General features: G+C 45.1%; 1 protein-coding gene across 1 annotated transcript in view; it reads right to left on the bottom strand.

Moving 5' to 3' along the window:
- LOC144695990 (transcription factor HIVEP3-like) overlaps window positions 1-12,793 on the bottom strand; it is a 425,012-nt gene extending 412,219 nt beyond the window's left edge. The window contains exon 1 of the mRNA XM_078567137.1: window positions 12,715-12,793. The gene's annotated coding sequence lies outside the window, so the exon portion shown is untranslated. The remainder of the gene's footprint in view (window positions 1-12,714) is intronic.
- Between the last annotated feature and the right edge of the window lie 12,092 nt (window positions 12,794-24,885).

Below are 24,885 nucleotides of genomic sequence, written 5' to 3'. Positions count from 1 at the left end.
TACAGCAGGCTTGATGTTCCTAGAATAGGATCCGCCCATGATTGATGCAATCATTCTCTCAATCTGTGTAACCTCTTTTTCTGCATTTCTACAAGAGCATATTCCATACATCAATGCACCCAGCTGTCTGATTATTGCTGGGGATACAAATATAGAAAGCGGTTTCCAGTGAAGTGTAGAAAATGTTTCTGCAGAGATGCAGAAAATGACATTGCAATTGAAATGAGATTGGGCAAGTCTTGAGCAATCTGTGGAATCAAAATAACTTTAAGTCTGCTCAACTGCAGTTTCCCAGTGTTGGAATACATGCCCCTATCTCCACTAGCCAAGTCAAAAAACAGAATTTTGCCATGCAATGCTACAATAGCATTATGCTTTTATTTTAAACATTACAGAAACAACGGAATATGCTACTGCAAGTCAAATAGAAGAAAGGCAGAGTTGTACACTACATACATGGTTAGATCAAATTTTATCAATGATGTCCTGTTCCTAAATGCAATTTAATGGCAGATGAAGCCGAGCAGCACCCCTTCTATTTCCCCAGGTTTCCTGCAGCCTGCAGTACGCAGGATTAGACACTACACTGCTTGGGAGGAAAAGGAAGAGGGAGAAAGGGAGAGAGAGAGAGAGAGAGAAGGAGGGAGGCAGAGAGAATGGGGGCTGGCAGAGAGTGGGGGAGAGTGAGGGGAGAGGGAAAGATAGAGAGGAAGGAGAGAGAGAGAGGGAGGCAGGGAGATAGGGAGGGAGAGAGGGGCAGGGAGAGAGGGAGGAAGGGGGAGGGAGGGGGGAGGCAGGGAGCGAGGAAGGAAGGAAGGGAGGAAGGGAGGGAGGGAGGAAGGAAGGCAGGGAGAGAGGAAGAAAGGGAGGCAGGGAGAGAGGGAGGTGGGGTGACAGAGTGAGAAGAACCTTTGAACGTCTTGGTCTACTTCAAATAGTGCGGAGATCCTCCTCAAGTTTAATATCTTCTATGAAATACCAAATCTCTAGTAATGCAGCACTTACTGAAATTTCAACTGAACCTTTACCAATAAGATTTGAACAACTGGCAGGGAATGTCGGTTTGACCATATTCCCACTGCTTCCCCCTTGGGTGGACAGAATTAAAATCAGACCTCGTGTGTTTAATTCCTGTGCAAAATAACCTTCTAATCGAGGAGGTGTAAGCGTTACAAGCAGAGTGATGCTGATACACCAAAGCACAAAAAAGCTTGTATTTATATAATGTCTTATCCAGGGTCTTGCCCCAACCTACTTTGCACAATCTCTAAGATAAAAGCAAAATACTGCAGATGCTGGAAATCTGACACAAAAACAAAAATAGCTGGAAAAACTCAGCAGGTCTGACAGCATCTGCGGAGAAGAATACAGTCAACGTTTCGAGTCCGTATGACTCTTCATCAGAACTAAGAAAATATAGACATTAGGTGAAATATAAGCTGGTTGAGGGGGTTGGGACAGGTAGAACTGGATAGAGGGCCAGTGATAGGTGGAGGCAAGGAAGAGATTGCCAAAGATGTCATAGACAAAAGGACAAAGAAGTGTTGACGGTGGTGATGTTAGCCTATTTCGATCCCTTCCCCCCACCCCCACTAGGGCTATCTGTCACTTGCTTGTCCTGCTTTCTACCATTAATGTCAGCATTAGCACATTCCTTAGCTAATATCACCACCGTCAACACCTCTTTGTCCTTTTGTCTATGACATCTTTGGCAATCTCTTCTTTGCCTCCACCTAGCACTGGCCCTCTATCCAACTCTACCTGTCCCACCCCCCTCAACCAGCTTATATTTCACCTAATGTCTATATTTCCTTAGTTCTGATGAAGAGTCATATGGACTCGAAATGTTAACTGTGTTCCTTTCCGCAGATGCTGTCAGACCTGCTGAGTTTTTCCAGCTATTGTTGTTTTTGTTGCACAATCTCTGCCAGCTCTATATTCCTTCAAACGCCATCCATCTGGCCTTCTGGCCAAGCCTTCCACACATCCTACCTATCTCTCGTTTTTGGAGGCGTACCTTTCAATCGCCTTACTCCAAACTCTGGGGCTCCCTCCCTAAACTTCGCCACTTCTATATCTACCCTCACGAACCTTCTCAAGCCCATTTCCTCAGCCAAACTTTCAGTAACCCCCGTCCCAATCTGGTCTTTCCTCATGGAGCATCCATTTTGCCTAAACCCTCGTTTTGAAGTGCCTTGCGGTGTTTCTTTACATTGAAGACGCTACAAAAATGCAAGTTGCTCATATTGTTCCAATGAAAGTCACAGACCTGAAATGTTAACTCTGTTTTTTTCTCTACCGCAGCTGCCTGACCAGCTAAGTATACCCAGCCTTTCCTGTTTTTGCTTCAGATTTCTAGCATCTGCAGTATTTTGTGTTTGTTTTGTTCCGAATGTAGTTGATGCATCTCTCCAACGGTCTTAAAGCATTTGACATAGAATGAATTGTTTTCATGTTTAGTCATTACTGCTGCCAATGTGAGAGAAAGTGGCAGTCTGGAGTGGAGCATTCATGACAGGTCAGTGATAAATAGAGGGTTTCAGAGGAACCAGTAATGGCCCAGATGTGATCAAGCACAGCTCATTGTGATCCAGAATCCTGGCAGCAGTCTCTGTGGAAGTCACAGTGCTCCTTTTCCCATTTCTTTGAACCGTGTCAAACATCCACGATGTTGGTTCGTGCTTTCAGTCTCTCCCTGTAATCTTTCTCATCTCTCATTCAGCATCTTCCTCTTTCCCGTGTAAAGCTCTCTGAAGCTTCCTCCCACTGAGTGCTGATTTACCTTGCTGCGGTGTCCGTCCGATTGCCTCATTTCTTCATGTGCAAGAATGGATGGTCACAGCGGTATTTTCGCAAGTGGAGGGGGTACAGCAGGTTTACCAGAATGACACCAGGAGGGGCAGGATTTTGAGGTCGTTGGGCGGGCCCAGGAGCAAACGGAAAACCGCCCGCTGCCCTCGATCAGGCACCAACTGCAATTTCAGGCTGGGGGGCCAATGAAGGCGCCACGAAACGCGGCTCCGCACTGGCTGGGAAGGGCCAAGTGGGGATGAGCGCCTGTTGGCCACCAGGTCCAATGGTGGCCAGGCAGCTGGTTTAAAAACTGCCCAGGAAGCCCCTGGAAGGCTGCCATGGAAGGACATGTGTTCAGCATTCCCAATGGAGTCGAGCATGGCTGGACACGGCAGGCAGGAGGTCAGGTTGTGTGGGCACTCAGCCCCCCAACCCCCCCCCCCGCTTTTCCAATGAGTGCTTCGTCATCCTCCTGGAGGAGGTGGCTGCTCGGAGGGACAGCCTTGTCCCCAGGGATGGGAGAGGGAGGCCACCGCACCTCAGCAAGAGGGCACGGGATGAGGTGGCAGCAATGGTGAGCAGCCACAATGTGGTGTGGTGCACATGGGTGCAGTGCCAGAAGCGCTTCAATGACCCCTCAGGAAGGGTGAGTACCATGTTGGTCAGTGTACAGGAGTGTTAAGGTCTGGCCTCCCCCCCCCATGGACCTCAGGGGTGCTCGAGTCTGAGTGCCAACTGTCAATGATGCTGGAGCTGGCCAAGAGGGTGAGCCCTGGCTGCTTGGCCCAAGTGTCTTGCGACTCGAAGGCCAAGGCTCTGATACGCCCTGCAAGGTGTTCCTCAGGTGATGTTGGCCAGGCTGCAATGGCGCTGCAGGTAGAGAGTGGACTAATCAATGCTCCTCTGTTGTTTCAGGAGAAGACATGCCATAACCAATCAGAGTGGGCACGTACAGGTGGAGGGCAGCCCAACCTCCTGCTGCTCAGCAGGTTTGAGCAAGATGCCCTGGAGCTCGAGAGCCATCACGTTCCCCATGCAATCGGGTATGGAGAGGCGGGGGTGCCAGAAGAACCTAAGAGTGTAGTGCACAGAGGTGAGACTTTCGGCTTGTGTAACCATTCTAGTGTCGTCTCTTGATTGATAGGAGCCTCGAGTCTGGAGGCCCCATTGATCATTGAAAGACAAGGGCACTGTGATGCAGCTCTCCATGGTCTGGCCAGGGTGCCTGGCATGCACAGTGACAGTGTGGTGACTTTAACTAATGACATGCCCTTATTCTCCCTTTTAGGTTCACCAGCAGGCAATCGCTCTGCAGACCCCAAAGGGCCACCCCTGATGCCGGAGGACCACTAGACTTCATTTGCACCTGCGTCATACTCGCTCTCTGAAGCAGGCACCAGCGCAGATACCAGACCTTGGTGGGCATTAGATCAGGGGGCAGTATCTCGGTGCAAATTGGTGAGGGCACTTCACATTCGCTTGAGGTGCAGGCGGAGGCAGAGAGTGCCCAGGGTGCAGGCAGTCAGAGGACTGCTGGAGACCAGGACGATGCTCAGTTGAAGTCTCTCGAGTCATCCATTAGGCGGCAGATACTGAATGTCCAGCGAGTTGTGCGGGAGGATCTGGTGGAGATCCATGAGGGTATGCATGCCATTGTCTCCGTTATGGAGGAGTCTACACAGAGCACCAGCACTGCATTGACCCTCATGGCCGAGCACACTGCCTCCTCCATCGATATAGTGGTGAATCTCTTGGAGAGGCAGCCTCTGATGAGGCTGCGACGACTGGGGAGATGCCAGCCATGACACTGGCCGCTCCCTCCCAGGCGGGGCCAGCACAGGCTCCACTGGCCAGAGGATGACCACCGAGGTCATCAAGGCCAACAAGACAGCAGAGTCAGCAGGCTGTCTCCAATGCCGGTGCCAGAGAAGGGGGAGCACCTAGATGTAGCACTCACAAACGTAGTTCAAGGCACCATGAGCACAAGAGGGACAGGTCATGGGTGATTCCCTGGAGGTTACTGAGGTCTGCCTCCATGCCCTCAGCGTTCTCCTCACCATGCTCCTCTTCTGACTCACTACTGGATTCATCATCTACAGTCTTTGCAGATGTGTCAAAATCTTCCTCCTCCAGTGGGTCCCCTCTTGCCAGTGCCAGATTGTGGAGAGCGCAGCATGCAACCACTATCAGTGACACCCGTTCTGGGGGGTATTGTAGTGCTCCCCCTGAACAGTCCAGGCATCAGAAGCACATCTTGAGAAGACCTATGGTCCTTTCTACCACTACCCTTCTGGAGGCATGACTCATATTGTAGCGCTGCTCTGCCTCTGTTCTTGGGCGGCAGAGAGGTGCCATGAGCCACCTCTTCAATGGATAGCCCTTGTCACCCAGCAGCCATCCATCCAGCCGGGCTGGATCACTGAAGAGCCTCAGCAGGAGGGTCTGAGGATGCAAACTGCCAGGGTACCTTGCACAAACTTGCAGAATCTGCCTCCTGTGGTCACATACTATCTGCACGTTCATGGAGTGGAAGCCCTTCCTGTTAACAAAGACACCCGGCTGACCTGCTGGCACCTTGATGGCCACATGTGTGTAGTCGTTTGCACCCTGAATGCCGGGGGAACCCAGCAATCGCTGCAAAGCCTCTAGCTTGCTCAGCCTGGCTGGCCTCGTCGGTACGGTAAAGAATAAAGGTCAGTACTCGCCTGAACAGAGCTTCTGTCACCAGCTTTACGCAACTGTGAACAGCTGATTGGGAGACTCCACACAGATCCCTCAATGACCCGTGGAAAGAGCTGGAGACATAGAAGTTGAGGGCCACTGTGACCTTCAGAGCCACTGGCATGGGGCGTCCACCCACACAGTCGGAGCTGATCTCAAGCCCAATCATCTGATAAATGGAGGTCACGGTCTCCCTTGAGAGACGGAGCCTCCTTCGGCATTGCACCTCGGACATATTGAGGTAGCTGCATCACTGCCTGCAAACCCTGGCAGCAGGAGAGTGGCATCTTCTGCGGCCCCTTCCACCTTGGAGTACCTGCCTGCCTTGCGCCCCTTGTGCCTGCGCCTCTCCTCCCGCAGGTCCCTCCCCTGGAAGCTGCATAGGGACACCTGGCCTCCTCTCCCTTCTGCCCCTCTCTTCCTCCACAGAGGAGGTGCCTCCAGCGGAGACCACAATCCCCATTCCCAGGGTAACGGAAGGCTGTCTGATACCTGGAAGGTTCCACACGGTCTGAACCCTCCAAGGGCCTAGCAGACAGCAATGAGTCCTGAAATGAAGCCTGGAAATGCTAAGAATGAAGTCCCAAACAGAAATGAGGCTGCCAAGTGCCAATAAGCAACCAGCAGCAAACTATCTCCAGAACTCCTCACTACTCACACAGGCAAATGTTGCTGACCCTTTTTATCCCGCCCGGATGAGGTTTGTGAACATGTCGGCTGGCCGCCCTCTGCCCATTTCTCCCGTGCGACGAACTGGAAATTGCACGGACAAGGAAAAATTGCATTCAGTTGGACAGTTAGGGGCCTTAAGTGGCCGCTCAATTAATGGCGGGCACTGCTCCAGCATCCGCGGACGCCCACCAGGTGAAATGTCCCGTGAGTGCGCGATGACAGCAGGACGCTCGCCGACGTCATTACACAATATTTTACTCCCGATCAGGTCAGGCACGCACCCACCGGCAGGATGAAAAATTCAGCCCCTGTACTCTAAGCGTCAAATTACCAGGAAAGATTACACGAAGATTACAGATCTGAACTGTTAACTCTTGTTCCTCTCTTCACATTTGCTGCTCGAACTGCTCAGTATTTCCAGCATTTTCTGATTTATTACGAAAGCCGGGGTTGTATCCCTGAAATTTAGAAGATTAAGGGGTGATTTGATTGAAGTTTTCATGATTATGAAGGGAATGGGCAAGTCGATCAAGAGAAGCTACTTCTACTGGTTTGGGGAGTTTAGGGCTCGGGGTGTGATCTAAACATTAGAGGGGACAAAATCTGGAGGAGAAACAGACAGAATCATCACTGTAAAATGACATCAAAGAGAACTGGTTTGGAAAAGATACTGTGACCTATAGCGGAGATAATGTCATCGCCTTAGGGTATGTCAGCAATGTGTCACTACAAAAGCTCACGCACATTAATGTCACCTGCACGCGATCAGATGTGGAAATGCCTAAACGCCTAACAGTGACATCACAGGGACTGGCTATTTAAAGAAAATTGTTCACAAACAAATAACAGCTGGAAATACCAACAGGAAGTTAGGGTTAATCATCATTGATTTTAACTGTGGCCTGAGTTATTCAGCCATTACTGTGCTTTCCCCTCCCCTCTACCTTAACTCTTTCCCCTATCCTGCCTAGTATCCTGCTCCCTCTTTGCGAAAAGGCTTTGGGGTGCCCTTCCACAAAGGCCACGTGCATCAAAGCAAGTTGTCATAGTTATCTAGACTCACATGAAGAATGGCAGATACTGCAGGGCGAGGCACCAGTGCCCCAGTGACACATCTGAAGCTTCAAATACTGAAGTCGCTGAGTTCCCAGTTGGTAAGGAGGAGCCTACAAATTGGATTTGGTCAAAGATTGTCCAGAGTGTCTCCCAATACTTCTGTGATGGCCAGTTAGCTTATGGCGGGACAGAACTTAAGGCAGGATTTACAGTAAGCAGTCTAGACTACAGCAAGCAGTCTACAAGGTTAATTTAAAAAGAGCCTCTCTGAACCTCAGCAAACAGAACTTATGACGGACACTACAGTACAGCAGGGTGATTTCTCCAGCAAAATGCAGTGTGGAGGGTAGCTACATAAACAGAGTCCGTGAGGAAAATGAATTCTAGTTACATATGGCAATGTGGTCCACAGGAGTGATTGCTGGAGGAATAACCCGATCGTCTCCACTCTGGCTAGCAATGGTGGCGTCATTATATCCAGCTGAGATTGCCCAAATCTTGCAATGGTTAGCAACTGAGCGTTTGCTAAGCCACTTCGGAGGGCATTAAGAGCCATCCAAACAGTATGATACTGGAATCGGTTGTGGGCCAGACCACATAGGGGTGGGAAGTTCCTTCCCTGAAGGACATTAATGAGCCAGTTCAGATTTTACAATTTGCCAGCTTTCATGGTTATTTTCTCTTGCACTAACCTGCAATTTCACAACAAACATCTCAACTTGCCATGATGTGATCTGAACTCATAAATTTGTCTCTCATTAATATAAGCTGAAATTATGAATAAAAATATTCCAATAAATAGTAAACATTTCTACATTTATTCATTCATTCTCAAGATACAGGCATTGCCAGTATTCCGAGCTCAAAGACTACAGGTTTTTCTCATGTAATGTCTTTATTGAACTGAATGTAACATGACTACCCCCGACTAGACCCTCATGGCAGAGGTCACATGACTATGGTAAGCCAGGTAAGACAGTTAGTAATGATTGCATTTCAAAACCCAAACATCCGCCTTTCCTAAACAGACAGCTTTGCGTGCAATATCATGTGTAACTGTGAGTTACCCAGTATACCACAACTGTTCTCAAGCATTAACAAACTGCTTGTTATTCGCATCAGCGTCCACACTTGCATTGCACACATAGTCATTAAATCATGTGGGCCTCTTAATGGTATGCATTTGTGTTGTCATTTGCTGTTTGTCTGGCTGATGTTCCTCCTCCAGGGAGTGTCGTTCCCATGGTAACTGTTGTTGTTGTTCCATTTCCGTTGTTGGATACTGTTGGACCTCTGGGAGTGGTGGTTGTTCTGTACTCTGTGGAGCTGATGAGATCTTATCTTCCTGATCAGCCACCTGCAATGCAGGAACAGGTTCTCTACTTGTTCGTATATGCCTGCGGTTGTGCCGGTAAATTTGGTCCTTCACTTCCATTGTGTACGATTGAGGTGGCAACTGCTCTATGCATGTCCTGAGTTGCCATTAGGCTGACTCCCATTGAGAGCATTGAAGGTTTGTACCTTGACGGGCTCTCCAATGCTCAACTCTGGCAATGGTTTGGCAGTCTTGTCAAAATGAAATTTGGCTTTCTGCCATCTCGCCTCGATTTTTTCCACTCGCGCCTGTTACTACTTCTGGCTTCAGTCGTTTTTTTCTATTGGAAGAGTAGCTTCAAGAGTACAAATGAAACTGACATGACATTAGTCGTTGGACTGGACTACTTTCCAGGCTTTCAGTTGGTGTGTTTCTCCACTCAAGGATTGCCTTGTATTTGCTTGATTTCTTGATGATTCCTTTGGTGAATTTCACTGCTGTCTCAGCCTTTCCATTGGACTGGGGATAGTGTGGAGATGATCTTTGGTGTTGAATTTCCCAATTCTTTGTGAAGCAGCTGAATTCTTCACTCATGAACTGAGGGTCATTGTCACTCATCACAAGCTCTGGAATGCCATAACGACTGAAATGTGCTTTCAAGCATTCTACTCTCTCCTGTCGTCAATGAAGTCAACTGGTCTACCTTCCAGTAGTCAGAATAGTGGTCTACAGTGACAAGATAATCAGTTCCTGCTATACTGAAGAGGTCTACTTCCAGCTTCAACAATGGTCTGTCTGGGTTGGCATGCGTCATCATCAGCTCTCTTGATTGTTTAGCTTGGTATTCATTACAATCACTGCACTGGCCGATGTCTTTAGTTTCATTGCTCGTGTTTGGTCAGTCTTGCCTTCCTCAGGCTCGATTCAGTTTCTTAATGGCTTGAATGGATGTGCTTCAGCATCTCTCCTCTCATCTCATTAGGGATGGTGACTCTATTTCTTTTGTACAAGATGACATCTTGGGCTGTCAATTCATCTCAGTATGCATAATATGCTCTTGTGACCACGGGTGTTCCTTGATGCTCTTGGGCCATCCTTTCATCATTACTTCCTGCAGTTGCATCCTGTTGGGCAGTTCACATGATTTGAGCAAGGCACTTGTCTGTTAGGTTCAATGTCTCTGGTGGGTCGGTGGCTTCGAGAGCATGTTGAGCTGCTACCTCACATTGAATCTGGAAGATTTCACATTCTTCTGTAGCATCCTCAACTTTCTTCATGTGGAGTGCTGCTTTCAGCAGAATGTCAGTGATGTACATCAGTTTCCCTTGCTTGTATGCCACGTCCAAGTGATATCTCTGTAAATGAAGTAACATTCTTTGCAGACGCTTTGGAGCAGGTAGTAGCGGTTCGTGAAAATGCTTTGAAGTGACTTGTGGTCAGGCTCCACTGTTATTTTGTCTTCCCTAAGCAAGTAATGATGAAAATGCTCACAAGCAAAAACAAGAGCCTGGCACTCTTTCTTGATCTGAGTGTAGCATTGTTCAGTTTGTGCTAATGCCTTGGTACAAATGAAACTAGCTGGCCTTGCTACATTAGGGTTGCTCCAATACCTATCTCACTGGCGTCACACTGCAAGGTGACTTCATCATTGACATCATAGTACTCCAGCACTGGCATTGTCATCACTAGTTGTTAGATTTCAGTGAACGCTGCTTCTTGTTCTGTGCCCCAATACCACTGCACATCTTTGACAGTGAGCTTGCATAATGGTTCACACTTTGACAAAAAATTAGGCAAAAGTTTTACTAAATAGTTCATGAATCCCACAAATCATTGCACTGCTTTCGCATCTGTTGGTCACTGCATCATTCTTACAGCTCTCACCTTGTCAGGGTCTGGGTGAAGACTTTGTGCTGTCAGTACATGACCTATGTACTTGACTTCAGACATCGTCAATTGCATTTTATCTTGTTCAGTTTCGGTTTCATCTGGCGAGCTCTCTCCAGCAGTTGTATTAAATTCTGATCATGATCAACTATCATGGCTTCTTCGAAAGTATCTCCACATCCATAGACTAGCAGATCATCCATTACGGCTTCCACTCTGGGAAGATCACTGACTATCTCATGCTGTCTGTGTTGATACTCTTCTGGAGCTGTGGTTGCATGTGCAACCATCTGTATCTCTTGAATGGCACCCAGAATGTCATTAGAAAGCTGTTGCTTTCATCCAGCTTCACTTGCCAGTAACCATCCTTTGCATCTAGGGTAGTTGGCAGGTTATGGCAAAATTCCTTCGATGATTGACATGGGGTAGCGAGATCTCTTCAGCGTTTTATTTAGATCCTTTGGGTCTAAGCATGCTCTCAGCTTTCCAGGTTGTTTCACTGCTACCATGCTGCTAATCCAGTCTGTAGGGGTTGTGTGGTGAAGGTATTCCCGCAGTATTGTTAGGTATGGAGTTCCAAGATTCTAAGCCAGCAATGATGGAGGAATGGTGATATGTGCCCAAGTCAGGATAGTGTGCAGCTTGCAGGGGAACTTGGAGATGGTGGTATTCCCATCTACCTGCTGTCCTTGCCCTTCCAGGTGATAGAGGATATATTGCATTACAAAGACAGAACTGAAAAAGCAAAGGAAGTTTCTTACTACCACGATTGCCCTACTACATGTGGAATCTGTCATGGGCATTCATTTGTATTAATGTGGAATGTTGGCTTCTCACCACCATTGATATCTTTGCACACATCACATCCTCCTTCTGACCAGTAATTGGTGCTTGAAATGTGTACTTTTTTTCAGATGTTGTACGGCCTGTAGAATCTTTTCCATTGTTATTTCAATTCAATTCAAGAAAAATTTTAAACAGCCTGTTTTCTGTGCTCTAAATGCTATGTAACTCTACACAAAACTTATTGCACGACCTCGTTCTCAAACCCATTTGCTCCTCATATGATACCGAAACTCATTTCCTCCTGCAGTCATACAATCTGCAGGCTTTGATGTCATGTAACCACTGCTTCTTGAGATGCCTCATCTTTTCTCTTACCTTACTCAGCTTTGCCCTGGACAATGAAATTCAGACCCCACCCCAGCCTCCGATTAAGAAAAGCTCCATTGATTTTCCCTTTTTCCCTACTCAGGGCAGCTGATTTACCAGCTTTAGAGTCACTGGTGTGAACTTGACCATAATTACACGATGAAGCAGTGCAACCCCACATCAGTATTAAATTAAGTTGTTACATCAAAGCTTTTTCACTCACTGTAAGTGTTCTAAACCCTCACTTTTACAAACATGCAGGTCCTATTAACTGTTATACCATATTGTATTTCAGCAGGTTAGGATGGTGGCTCACTCATTTGTATCATAGTCCCTGTTCTTCTGAGAAGATTGGGTTAGTTATGCGATGCAAGCTGGAAATCGCAAGGATAGCTGCTCCTTAGCCAACCTGCAACAGAAACCCACATGCAATTCACTTTCACAATAAATATTAAAGCAACTATTGTTGATGACTTTGACTGAAATTGGACAATTAACCTACTGGTACCCAAGATCCCGTTCTGCTCTGTATAAGGGTAACCAAGTTCTTCTATCTTTCTTTTGAGTCATGCTGAGATATGATGCCACGGGTGCTTACAGCCAACTGGTTCCTTAGTCAAATGGCCATGGCAGCCTAGACATCCAATTCTGCTAAGAATCACAATTACACACAGAAATTACAACACAGAAACAGACCATTCAACTCAACTGGTCAATATGAGCCAATCTTGTCCTCAAAGTTCACAAATGCATTTTCCAAGAGGAGTCACTCAACTAACCCTAACCCTTGCAAATCTAAGGGGCACTGAGGTAATTTCACTGCCCAACTACCACAACTGGGAATCAGAACTGATTGGTTGAGTTTCAAAATGAATGGTTCACAAACCATCGAGAAACAAATCACATTTCTGAATGGGCGTAAGGAACAATTAAACTCTTGGTAAAACAACTTAGGTCTTAATATTAATTAATATTAACATTAATTATACCTAATTAACAGTGATAAATACGTAACTAGAATTAGAATTTTGTTAACCTGTTTAAATGTAAAAAGGGTTCTAAGGTGGAGTCGGTGGTGGTGTTAGTAAAGACAAAGAGAAAAACAAGGGCTCCTTTACCCCACAAGCCCGCAGCCAACTGTAGGATTTCTGCCTGGCAGAGTCTCGTTGCTGTATTCCCAAAGAAAGGGCCAACACATCAGTTGATGTTCAAATTCGTTCTTTATGCTATGTAAAACATTATGAAATATTATTGAGAGATGGCAAAACACAATATGAATGCAAGTGTTTTTCTCTTTTGATCTGACTGTTCTTGTTTTCAGAATGATCTTAGCTTTTGGCCCAATTAAAGATCAGCCTTATTCCAAAGTGACCCATTTGCCACAAGCTAAAACTCTGCACTTCTTAAAAAATTGAGCACATCTTTCTCTATGTTGCAAAATAAAAGTGAGATAGCAATTGGTATGACATGAGTTGCAGCCGCAGAGGAGTCTTGTGCTAGATCACTGCTGCTCGTCCTTAGGTCTGCAGCTGTTATCACACCGGAACGAGCAAACCAAACACAACACACAGGCTTCCTAGCACGAGTTAAATCCATTTAACAGACACAAGGTTCAGATTTTGTAAATTAGTTCAGTCAAGGAATGCCGCCAATTTTAGCAAATTAGTCTGTCTGTAGAACATCCCCCCTGTTAGGAACGCAGCACGCAAGTTTACCAATGTGGTAACTGGAAGATTCTTACAGCAGATTTTCAGCTGCTTTCCACATAGAATCTCAATAGTAGAGTTGAAATTTCTCCCTTTCTTTTCTAAGCTTAATGCAAAGGAGGGTAAAAGGAAAGTGACAAATGGTTAAAATATTGGCTGGAGGTTTATGGTCTCGTCCCAGCGGAGGCAGGGCCATAAAACCCGCCAAGCCATTCAAAAGTCCATTGACTTCGGCAGGACTGGAAAATCCCGGCATAGGAAGGGATGTAAAATTCTGCCTGTTATCTCTGTAAGTGGTGTCTAGAGTGGAGTTCATTATTACTCTTAAAATAAAATTCAACCCGACACAGCCAGAAATGACTAATTAAAAGAAAGGGCTAACAACTGGTTTACAACATATATTAGAGTGCAAATTGTGAAACACTGAACACCACGATGGACAAATGCTGGAACCGACAGACCCTGATTTCCCTCTTTCCTGTTACATGCTCTCTCCCCCTCTCTTTTTTTAAGCAGTTTTCTCCTGTCTGCCTTCAGACTGGTTGGTTTTCTTTTTGAAAAGATGAATACAGCACCCCATTTCTTCCAAAGCAACACAATTTAATTTTTTTTATCACACCCTATTTCTCCTACCCCAATAACTTTTCCATTCACCTGCTTTTTGGTTTAAGGCAAGTAAAGTGGAAAAGAAACAGTTGGAAATGATCAGGATCTCCGTGAGTAAGTAACTGCTGGGACAAATAGGAAAGGTCAAAGATGCAAACAAAGCCCACTGAGGCACGACAGATGAGAACTGGCCCGGTTCTCTGATTACGTGCGAAATCTCTACAGCCATGGCACCAACTGTACGCCAGCTACATTCTGGGCTGCTTCTGCTTCCATTTCAGTCAAGTACATCAAATCAAAACCTACCCATCCTGTAATCTTTAGGGCTGAGAGTCAGGCATTAACAGCAGCATAATATAGTGACTAGTGTGGGAAGCAGTGATCACAGGCACGTTAGCTCCATCTCACTGGCATTTTGGATATCAATTGCAGCTTTCCCTGGGGGCACACTGCACAGGGAGTGAAACAGGAAACTTGAGTGAGATAATCTGAATTGGGAGGCTCCAAAAGGAGCTCCCACATCGACTGCATAGCTGCCGTGTGTGACAATCTTAACCAGCACGATTGGGCTCAGACATTGGCATCCTGCCCAACAAAATCAGCTAATTTGATTAAACCAAGGTCGATTATAGAAACCACATAAAGAATCTATTTGGTAATCTATTTGGAAGGAGGTTTGTAGTGGAGTTCCCCAGGAATCGGGACTGGGACCCTTGATTTTCCTCATACATATAAACAATCAAGAGATTGGTATGCAGGGGACAATTTAAAAGTTTGTGGAGGACACAAAACTTGGGACAATTGTAAACTGTGAGGAGGACAGTGTAAAACTTCAAAAGGACATTGACACATTGGTGGAGTGGGCAGATTGGTGGCAGTTAAAGTTCAATGCAGAGGAGCACGAAGTAATGCACTTTGGTACAAAGAACATGGAGAGACAGTATAAAATAAAGGATTCTAAATTCTAAAGGGTGTGCAGGAGCAGAGAGACCTGGGTGCATATGTACATTAGTCATTAAAGGTGGCTGGACAGGTAGAGAGAGCTGTTTCTAAAGCATACAGTATTCTAGGCTTCATTAATAGGGGCATAGAGTACAAGAGCAGGGAGGTTATGATGAACTTATATAAGACACTGGTCAGACCTCAGCTGGTGTATTGTGTACAGTTCTGGGCACCACACTATAGGAAGGATGTGAACACATTGGAAACAGTGCAGAAGAGGTTTATGAGAATGGTTCCAGGGATGAGACACTTCAGTTATGAGGAAAGATTGGAGAAGTTGGGAATGTTTTCCTTGGAGAGGAGAAGGCTAAGAGGAGACTTGATAGAAGTTTTCAAAATCATGAGGGGTCTGGACAGAGTAGATAGTGAGAAACCATTCCCACTCACAAACAGATCGAGAACCAGAGGGCACAGTTTTAAAGTGTTTTGCAAAAGAAACAAGTAGTGGTTAAAACTCCTAAATAGTGACATATGTACTGATACAAGCTCAGAAAGTGCAGTGCTTCTAGTACAATGTCTTTATTAGAACTGAATGTAACATGGCTGCCCCCAGCCTGTGCCTCATGACAAAAGTCACATGACTATGGCAAGCCTGGTAGGAGCTTTGGTACATGATTACATTTCAATCCAGCAAAATAAAACACACAAGCAATCCTTCCCACCGACTACCACCACCCCACCAACCACCACCGCCCACCCCACTCCCGCCCCACTCCTGCCCCCTTCTCCCCAGCTCCCAGGGGTGGCACTTAATAAATCTAACTTTAACATTATCTTGTAGAGAGGTAACTTCACCAGAATTTTTAAGCCAACGGGCAAACAAACATGAAGGGAGATGAGACTTGCTTTTAAATAACACACCAAGTGGTCCCAATCTGTAAGAACGGGAGTATGTCATTCAGCCCTTAAGCCTGTTCCACCCTTCAGTTAGATCATGTCTTATCTGCATCTTAAATCCATTAACCGCCCTTGTTCCTTGACGCCCTTGTCTAAAAAAATCTATCAATCTCGGTTTTGAAATTTTCAATTCATCCCCCCCTAGCCAAATAGCGTTTTTGGGGAGGAGAGCTCCAGGTTTCCAATACCCTTTGAGTGAAGAAATGTTTGCTGCCATCACCCGTGTTATGATCCCAGCTGATGTTAATACTGGACAAGTCAGATCCCAGAGTGAAACCCGGCTTGATGGATTCTAACTTCTATTTTTTTTAGAAACCATGAAGGTAAGTTACTGAACAAATTCAGAAGAATCTGCTGATGAACTTTTAACTCAAAAAATAAAACATTTATTAAAGAAGAAAAATGAACTAAATCACACCAGACAAGAAGGTTGGAAAGATCTCAATACAAACACAAGAAAATGATTCAGATATTCACTATTCTTTCACTCAGCTATACCTTTACAGACACATACAAATTCGGAAAAATAAAACAATTTACCACATCTATCTTTTACTCTAATATTCAGGGTAAGTATGCAGTACATGTAAACCAACTGACAAACTGTAGACAGACACACCACACTCCAAAGTAAATGACAGATGTGACCAAAGCAGATTCTATGTATTTCTTAACAAACCACCCAGATGCTTGTCACACCAAGAGCCGACTGATCTCTCTGAAACTCTGTCTTTCTCATGAAGGTTTCCAATCTCCACATTTGAAGAACTCGCCTTGGAATTCTCTCCCAAAAGTCACTCCCACTCGGACAGCTTCAACAAGAATCCACCTCCAGGGTTTCACACTTTCTGAGATTCCTTTCACCTGGATCCCTATGTACACTCAAGCTTCACCTTCCAAGCAAAATTTCAGATGTCCGGCCATGCTAAGTAGGAAACCACTGCTCCATAGGGTACCTTGGCCCTTATGGCCCGCAGCACAGAGTCACCAACCTTTGGCTGCCCTCTCGGATTTTCCGAAGCCCACTTTGCTTCAAGTCTGCTCCCTGCAGCTCTCTCTATTTAATTCAGAGCCTATTGCTCTGCTTCTTTCTCTCAAATTTACTTAACCGGGCCTGTTTCTGATCTCAGTCCCACAAAGGGGACAAGGACATTCTTCTGGGGGCCTCTTTCTGTCCCGCTCCCTTGTTTGGGACCTTCTTCTTGGCTTGGGACCTTCTCCCCGTCCCCCCCTCCCCATGTCTTACTGCCTGGGATACCTCTGCACTGGCGCTCCTCTTCAGGTCACCTGACCTTCAGTTTCAAGCTGTTTCTCTTTTCTTCTGCGCAGGCACGCAGGGCCAGTTCACGGCCTAAAGACACAAAAGAAATGAACCCACATGTGCACAGGGCCGGTTCCCAGCCTGACGATGTGAATGTCACCAACTGCACATGTGCGGCCCTTTTCTCAGCTGACACATGCACAGAAGTCCCAAGGCCCGCTGGGAACTGTAGTTCCCAAACTCCCAGTTAAGGTAAGTTCCTTTTTTCTCAAGTTTGATCGCACCTCTAAATAGCATAGCTCTCGTTTTAAGAATATACCCCCTTGTTCTTAAATGCACTGACTGAAACTGTGGTGGAGGTAGATTCAGGTGAACTTTCAAAAGGGAATCGGATATATACTTGGAAAGGAAAAGTTGCAGGTAAATAGGAATTGAGTGGGATCAATCGAGCCAACACAGGCACAATGGGCTGAATGATTTCTTTCTGTTCTAGAAGATCCTATGAATGCCAATAAACCCAAACAGTTAGAGGATTAAGGGAGTGGCCTTAAGGTGACTCACTACTTTGGGGATCACATACCAACTTGCAATCATTTGGTTATCACTCAGAGAAAATTCTAGAAATCAACATTGCGAATGCAGGAAAACCCCTTTCCATTCCGGGAAACAGGCCGAGAAGTCCAAAGCATTTTGTGGTTAGATTTCAAGGCTTATGACTGAGCATCAGTGTACTTAATCAGAGCAGGAAGCAACCACTTGTGATTCACAAGCCCTTTCCAAAAGTACTTCAAGTTTTACTTTACCTCCATCTTTTGCCAGCAAGGCCACCTCTTCATGCAACTATATATTCTCTTCCTACAGCTCAGAAGAAACTCATGAGCAGGTCACTTGTTCAAGTGTGTAGGCTGCGCACAGGAAGCCAAACAGCAAGTGACTTTCATCTGGCATTTCTGCCGTAGGTGCACAAGCAAACTCAAACTACAACAACAACTTGCATTTATATAGTCCCTTTACTGTCTCAAAATGTTACCCAGGAGAGATATTTGGACATTGGTACCAAAAGCTTGGTCAAAGAGGTGGGTTTTAAGCCTCACCATACAGTCATCTCAGCCTACTTTCGGTTGGATTTTGTTGCCTTTGTCACGTTCAAATTATCTTCCGCAGAGGAAATTGTCACTCTTCAAAATGAAAACGAAACTTTTTGGCTGTCTCACCTTCCCACAATTAATGTGCCAGTTTTTAATATTTTTACTTTTCTCCAAGCAAAATGTTGTCACTATTACATAGAATCTACAGTACACAAACAGGCCATTCAACCCAATTGGTCTCTGCCATTGTTTATACTCCTCACACGTCTTTCCCCACCCCCTGCTCTAATTACCATTTTTTCAGCATGCCCACAAATTCCTCTATCCCCTTCTCCATCCCTGAAATGCATCAATTCGATTTGCTTCAACCACTCCATGTGCCAGTGAGTCCTTCATTCTTGCAACTCCCTGTAAAGATATTCTAATTTCTTGATTTTAATGTTAGTTGTCAAGAAGATATAATAATTCTCATAATATTATTGGAATTTATTGTAAAATAGAGTAATAGTGGGATGTGTGTATATGTGTCCGTGTAAGACTTAATTGAATTAGTCTGGGTGCTTTGACCTAAGGAGAGAGTTTAGGTTTGAAATGTTAATTTGGTAAACATGGGGAAGTTTAGAAACATCGGTGTCAAGGGAACATTTGCATTTTTAAATAAACCAGTCTAGATTGTTTTCAAAGGAGGGGTGAAATGTGGCACCTAGCCAGGTGAAGTTTAGAAATTTATTTTTCCCAAAGGTTGCCGGTAAAACTTGGTGCTATGAGAGAGTTTTATTATCAGGGAGATAAAGTCCAAACACATAGCGAAACAATGGGTACATGCATTCAAAGAGGAAGATATGTATAAAGAAGAGAAAACTGTTTGTAAGGGAAGGCATTTTTAAGATCTTACAAGTGTGTGAAAAGCCTTCAGCATCTCTGCCTCAAGCTGCTGCCTTCAAAGCACTGAAGTTAAGAAAACTCACTTGGAATTTGACTTGTTCAGGTTATCATGTTTCTTTGCCTGGGTCTTTTAAAATCTATGTATCTTTCTGTTGCCTTAACAAAAGTATAACTGGGAGTTAGATTGATTAGGGGATTTAGAAGTTATCATAGGAGTAATTTGTAGATCTATGTATGTATTTAAAAATATTTCTCTTATTAATAATGTTTAATCTAGTTTTATTAAAAAAAACCTATAAGATTTGGTGGTCTTATTACTACAGGATTCAAGGCACGCATCTCGAAATTTATACAAATTAAAAATCAGTTGTAACAGTTGTTTCAAGTTTCCCTCTGGGATTGATCAGCTCAGCATTTACCATCTACTGCGTCATAACATAGTGACAATCTAGTATTTAAGTTGCCTTATTCTGGACTCACCCACATGTATAAACAGTTTCTCCACATCCACCCTGATGAACCTCTATCAGGGCTTCTTTTTGTAGAGTGGAGACCAGGATTACAGACTGTATTCCAAGTGTAGCCCAACCAAGGTGCAACATAAATTTAGCATTCCCTTCCTGCTTTTGTATTCCATTCTTCCAGAAATGAACTTTACACTCCTTAAGGCCTTGTGTTGCAACTTTTAGCGATTTAGGTATCTGTTACCCCAAGGTCTCTTTGCTCCCCGAGACCATTTAGTTTCTTAGTTTCCAAATAAGTGTTTTCCTTATTCCTCCTCCCAAAGTTAACCACCTCATATTTCTCTCTACTGGATTTATATTGCCATTTATCTGCCTATACCGCAAACTTGTTCATGTCTTCCAGTATTTTGGTGCAGTTGTGCACATTATTAGCTATCTCCCTCAATTTGGTATCATATATGCTAGGTTACTTCAATGTGTTGCCACTAATGTGCAACAGAAAAAAAAAAATCAGCTCACACCAATAGGCGAGTATTGTGCCAAGATATTCCAATTCTGGGGAATTTGATTCTTGCACAATTATTCATCACTTTAGTTTGCTCCCATTGCCAGTGAGAGATCTGCAACAATTGTTAGCTCAAAGTCCAAGAGTGGAATTTTACAAGCTGTCGTGGTGGGGGCATGGGAGGGGTCCTAAAATGCGGCGAGCTGTTCAAAAGTCCATTGACTTCAGTGGGACAGGAAAAGCCCGCCGGTGGGAAGGGCCATAAAATTCTGCCCCAAGCATCACTTTCTACTCTTCACAGTGGAAAGGTCAAAACAGGAAAAATCTAATGACCATTTACTGAAATCCCAGCAACAACATTGAAATAAGGCAATTCATTTCAAAATTGGGAGGTAATACTTTGGTCTAATTACATTTCTTTAAATCATAGCAAACAATTGGTTTGATTCTGCAAGTGAAAAAGCGGCCCAGTAGAGCAGTATTTTTATCACAATGACCCCCTGTTAACCTGGCAAACCCGAGACCATTACGAATTACCGTAGGGAAAGCAGTCATTCATCAGAAAGTTCGAGTTACGGAAATTAAAAACAGATGCAAAGAACACATGTCAGAAAATTCAGCTGATGCATCCTCACACAGAATCAAATTTTTACAGAAATGCCCCTGTCATTCAGTACTTTCTTACCTATGGGTACAAATTAAAGCTGTAACATCAAAAAAAATCAGGTCATTTTTCTCTGAAAATTTGAATATAGGAGCAAAATAGTTTGCAAAAAAGCAGCCTCCATATTCTAAAAAGGCACTGCAGAAGGTACAAAAATGATAAGGATGTTATCAGGGCTGAGAGCCTAAGTGAAGAAAAATTGAACAGGCTGGAGCTCATTTCCCTAGAAAAAAATACTCAAGCGGTGACCTGATAAGAGATCTTCAAGATTATGGAAAGATTTGATAGGTAGACATAAAGACATTTTTTTATCCATGCACAGGAAGTGGACTTTGCTGGCAAGACCAATGTTTATTGCCCACCCCTAATTGCCCTTGGGAAGGTGAGGAATGTGTCATCTTCTTGAACTGCTGCAGTCCGTGTGGTGAAGGTACTCCCACAGTGCTGTTAGCTAGGGAGGTGTTTCAGGATTTTGACCCAGCAATGGCGAATGCAACATTTTTCCAAGTCGTGATGGTGTGTGACATAGAGGGGAATTTGCAGGTGTAGATGTTCCCGAAAGCCTGTGCTCTGGTCCTTCGAAGTGGTTCAGGCCAGAGTTTGGGAGATGCTGTCAAAGATGACCTGGCGCGTTGCTACAGTGCATCATGTAGATGGCATACTCTGCAGACACAGTTCCCCAGTGGCAGATGGAGTAAACATTTAATGTGGTGGATGGAGTGCCAACCAAGTGGGCTGCTTTGTCCTGAATGGTGTGGAGCCTCTTGAGTGTTGTTGGAGCTGCACTCATTCAGGGAAGTGGAGAAAATTCCATCACACTCCTAACTTATGCCTTGTAGATGGTGGACAGGCTTTGGGGATCCAGGTGATGAGTAATCTTCTGCAAAATACACACCCTCTGACCTGCTCTTATAGCCACAATATTTATGTGGCTGGTCCATAGTAATCCCCAGGATGTTTTCTGGTGGGGGATTCAACAATGACAACTCCATTGAATGTCAAGGCAGAGATGATTGGACTCTCTCTTGTTGGAGATGGTCATTGCCTGGCACTTGTGTTGTGCAAATGTCACTTGCCACTTATCAGCCCAAGCCTGAATGTTGCTCAGTCTTGCAGCATCCAGGCACAGAATGCTTCAGTATCTGAAAAGTTATGAGTGGAACTGAATGTTGTGCAATCACTAGCGAACACTCCCACTTCTGATCTTAGGTCATTGATGAAGCAGTTGAAAATGATTGGACCTAGGACACTACTCTGAGGAACTCCTGCAGCCGTGTCCTGGGTCTGAGATGCGTGACCTTCATGAACCACTGTGATGACACATGTGCTTTGAGAAAATCTGGTATTTTCTTTTCGTGCCTTGCTCCCTTTAAGACCAAGGTGAACTGGGGAGTATTTGGTAAAAGATAATTTGTTTTCTGATTACGGCATCATTAGGTTCCAAGAAATGCCCATGTGACCTGAGATTGCCACAGGATCGAAGAACTAAGAAGCAAAACAGTAAATAGGAAGCTAATTGCACTGGTGTTGGATTCCACCATCTTATATTAGGCAGCCAGAACAGAACCTGCAATTCAGAAAGAACCAGCAGTTTAGATCAGATCCTGGTGTTGAAGCAGGACTCTGAGAATATATCAGAGACTGTGTTACTGTGTGTGTCATCCAGTGGAAAGGACAGAGAGCTGAAGTCAAGAGCAGGGGATTGTGGATTGGACAAGACCCACTGCTGCTGTTTTAGTGTTGCCAAGCCCAACCAGACTGTTTAAAAGGAGCAGAGAAGGGAGTCTCTGGGCATTCTGTGCCATCTGGACTGTTATGACCTGAGGGTCAGAGGGCTTGTAGCCGTGCATCTTGTCGGTGTTAACGGTGTCCGTGGACTTCGGATGGAATATGGCTGCTGGTGAGTGCAACTCAAGGACTGAAATTATTAAGCGGGAAGTGAGAGATCCTACATAATGGCAGCCAAGTTGGAAAGACTGCACGTAGTGACACAATTCTGTGAGAAGTAATGCAAATGCCAGTAACTACAAGGCATAGCTTTCTTGTTTCAACTATTTAAAGTGAAATTTACCTTTTTATTTTAAATATCATTCACCTGTTAATGTTTGAATTATATTGATTTTAGTTGGTTTCTTTCAGTAAGATTTTTCAAAAATGAAATCTTGTCTATTGGTATTCTTTCTATTCACGTAGTGAGGATTCCTTTCTTTTAAAAGTTATCGGTCTCTATGGGGATCGTAATACCAAAACCGTCTTCCTTTTTGCATGTACGAAAGCAAAGTACTAGGGATGCTGGAAATCTGAAATCAAAACAGAAAATTCTAAAAACACTCAGCAGGTCAAACGGCTTCGGTGGGAAGAGAAACAGAGTTAATGTTTGCATTTTCCTCCAGGGACAGAAAACAGTGTGGTTGCGACTGTTACTGGGTCCTGAACCTGCCCCAAGTGGGAAACAGTCTGTCGCTGGGAATTTCAAGGATCACCCCTTTAATTGGCCTGGAGACAGTTCTCCATCCTATTAAGGGCAGCAGGTAGGCTCTGTAAGCTGGAGAGCTGATCAAAGACATTCCAGCCTGAGAGAAGCAGCGGGCTGCAATGGAAGGTAAGGGGGAGAGAGAGGGGGGGTACATGTAAATGGTAGTGCCCTCCTCTAATGTTTTTAAATCTTTAATTTGAAAATTAGATTCAGCAACCAGGTCACCAATACAGCTAGGGAGAAAGTCCCTTTACAGGGCTGATTGTGGTTCCTCCTACACCCAGGCAAGCAGAGGGCAGGGGGGGGGCCTCCAGGCCTGCCTGGAGCATGGATTTCCCTGGCCTGCTACTGGGTGCCCATCTCCATGCACCTAAAAAGAGGCCCACCCACCCCACCCCACCCCCAGAGAGGCCTACTGGAAAATTCCAGATGCTCTTCTTTAGTTGGCCCCAATCGGGCTCCATAAAAGTGACCCAGAGCTGAGACAGAGCCGAGGAACCAACATGCTGGCCATGGCTAACTTGCAACCCCATCCACTTCCAAGGCTGGCCCCGGCAGGAGCTGAGAATCCAGCCCACAGGCATTGATCTGAAATGTCAACTCTACTTGCCTCTCCAAAGATGCTGCCTGACCTACTGAGTATTTCCAGCATTTTCCGTTTTTATTCCTTTGTGCTAGATATCACTCCAAATTACTAGGGCTCCACCCATGGTCAAATGCTGCCTTGATGTCAAAGGCGGTCGCTCTCACTTTTGGAATTCAGCTTTTTATCCATGTTTGTCCACACTGCTACTGCTGCCACTGTGCCTCAGGGATGTCCAGTTTTGAGCTGCTAGATGTGTTCTGAATCTATCCCATTTAGTACAACGGCCTTCTTCTGTACCTTAATGACTCTATTAAGGCGAAGCTAGCTAAACACATGAGGGAAAAAGGAACAGAAGGTTATCCTGATACAGTCAGCAAAAGAGGGGTGGGGAAGAGATCATATGGAGCATTAAGAACAGCATGGACCAGTTGGGTTGAATGGCCTGTTTGTGGCTCTGCATTTTACATAGCCCTATGCAATAAGAAGTTTCAAACAGGTTTTTTAAAAAAATATACTGTACACTTGTTTCCAACTCCAGGTGCCATGTAAGGCAGAGAGTTAATGCAGTAGAGTTAAGGCAGCTGCGGAGAAAAGTCAAGTTTATGCAACTCTATTAGTACACCTTTCGCATTTTGGAAACACGACCAATACTTAGATTGCAGCAATCTGGCGTAGAGGGAAGGGGGTGGAGGGAGAGAAAAAGAGATCACAATATGGCCTGGGCAATGATTAAACTGGTGTCGGTTTTTATTTTTGTGGAGAATTGTAGTATCTTTTGGCTCTACCTGAAGAACAAGATCCAGCAGCTGCCTGTGACATTCAAGATCCCCAGGTCTGTCATAGTGAGGAACTGAGGACCCAAGCCAAATGCTTGCAGAGTTCAGTGCAACAAGGCAAGGGCATGAGCCACACAGTACAGGTTCTCTGTGCTTGGCGTGTGGGTGTGTGCCCAACACACCCGAGCGCAAAATGACGCGTGATGACGTCGGGTAAGCATCCCGATGTCATCACGCAGTCTCGCGATATTTCATTTGGCAGGCACGCGCCGGGGTCGGTTGCTTGACCACCGACAATTAAAAGGCCTATTGATGGCATTAAAAAGCTAATTAAATTCAAATTTACCTAATGGTTGGCGGGCAGGCGTAAAGG

Source organism: Cetorhinus maximus, chromosome 21 (genome assembly GCF_964194155.1).
Source record: "Cetorhinus maximus chromosome 21, sCetMax3.hap1.1, whole genome shotgun sequence".
Taxonomy (NCBI): domain Eukaryota; kingdom Metazoa; phylum Chordata; class Chondrichthyes; order Lamniformes; family Cetorhinidae; genus Cetorhinus; species Cetorhinus maximus.
This window is presented reverse-complemented; position numbering and strand designations above follow the sequence as displayed.